At 34.9% G+C, this 1,586-nt stretch overlaps 1 long non-coding RNA gene across 1 annotated transcript; it reads right to left on the bottom strand.

Annotated features, from left to right (window-relative positions):
* Positions 1 to 251: 251 nt before the first annotated feature.
* On the bottom strand, positions 252 to 1,260 carry LOC139784374 (uncharacterized). Its single transcript, XR_011721547.1, has 2 exons — positions 1,145 to 1,260; positions 252 to 728 (listed from the first exon to the last, which is right to left on the bottom strand). It is a non-coding gene; the product is annotated as an uncharacterized lncRNA (long non-coding RNA).
* Positions 1,261 to 1,586: the final 326 nt, after the last annotated feature.

Below are 1,586 nucleotides of genomic sequence, written 5' to 3'. Positions count from 1 at the left end.
TGGCACCAAATTGCTGTTAAAGTTTGTTGACTAAACCTAACGCCAAATTGATGCCAAATATTGAGCAAATTTTGGTAACAAAACTTAAGAACAAATTGACGCCAAATACCAAGCGATGTTTAGGGCGTTTCATTCAGATGGCGCGACACGTGAGTCGCCACTTTCAACGCGCCCCCACCTCCTTCCTCGCTCTTGTTCAGTGTCATGGCCGCTTTTGCTGCGTTTCTTCGGACGAGACGAGTACGTTTTCCTTCTTTCGTAACTGATTGAGCTAAGCGGCACGTATTCTGGAGACCAACCGAGCGAGATTCGACTTCCCAAGGAGAGCTCACCGCCAGGAAAAGGAGAGCTTGAGGGAGGATTGAGGCGAGGAGTCCGGTCCAGCGAGCAGGGCCCTTCCGATATTCTCATTTGGGACGCCATATTGGAAGATCGACATTGATCGTGGTAGTACAAGGGGCTCTGCAAGGTTAATTCTCGTCTTAAGATCTGGAATTGCTCTCATTCTTGTGGCTCTGGTTTATATTCTAGCCCTAGAATTGATCTCGTAGACAAAAGCAGAGGCCCCCCTCTCTTTTCTTTTCTTTTCTTTTTTTTCTTTTCTTTTCTTACTTTGATTTCAATCAGTAATCCAGACTCCTTAATTCCGCCCTGTAAGATCTGGTTAATTCTCGTCTTGAGATCTTGGAATTGCTCTCATTCTTGTGGGTCTGGTTTATATTCTAGCCCTAATGTAATTTTAATATATGCATTACAATTTTACACTGTCAAATAATAAATAATATCGTTTGATAATAATAACAACAGTATAGATAATAGTAACAATTTTATTACTTGACTTATTTCATTCTATTTTTGACAACTCGTATATACATTAATTGTGGCTAAGGTCTATACTATGTCATAGTGTAGATCTTAGCTACATTTCTGGCAAGTCAGTCCAAAGTATGCGGCTTTGTTCTCTATCCTTTTTATCTGTAGCAATTTTATTTCTTTTTATTTTTTAATTATTTTTTATGTATTATCTCTTATGTATCAGGTTTCTGAAGAAGACTAAGTATATAAAGTCAAAACGTAAAACGTTAATTGTATTTAAAATTTGTTTAATTAAACGAGATTTTGTTTTTAAATTTAAATTGATGACCTTTTTATAACTCGAGAAAATCAGCCAGCCTTCCATCCTATAAGTTTATTTTGTACTGTTAGTTTAATTAATTTAGTTATATTTTTTTCCATTAACATTCCATTTGTTATAGTGATTGTGCAGTAGAAAATCTGAAAAAATAAATGTTTTTAAAGAGTAAAGATAGTATATATTTTGAAATCTATGTATTTTATGTAAACATAACATTTAAATTTATTTGCAGTTTATTTTAGAACATGCCAAAAAACACCGTTTCATAAGCTTTCTAAGAAAGTTAAAAGGCAGAAAGTGAATGTTGAAGTTGTAGAAGAACTCAATTCAACAGATTCTTTAATTGAATTCGATCAGTCGCATATTCAGCAAGCACATGCTTCCGTTAAAAGCCAAAGTTCCGTAATACCAGATTTTCTTCATAATCAAAAAGAATCTGAACTTTCTCATT

This window comes from Temnothorax nylanderi, unplaced genomic scaffold, assembly GCF_030848795.1.
Source record: "Temnothorax nylanderi isolate EJ_2023f unplaced genomic scaffold, tnyl_v1.0 TNYL_tig0617_pilon, whole genome shotgun sequence".
Classification (NCBI taxonomy): Eukaryota; Metazoa; Arthropoda; class Insecta; order Hymenoptera; family Formicidae; genus Temnothorax; species Temnothorax nylanderi.
Note: the sequence above shows the minus strand (reverse complement) of the source record. Positions and strands in the feature narration are given on the sequence as shown.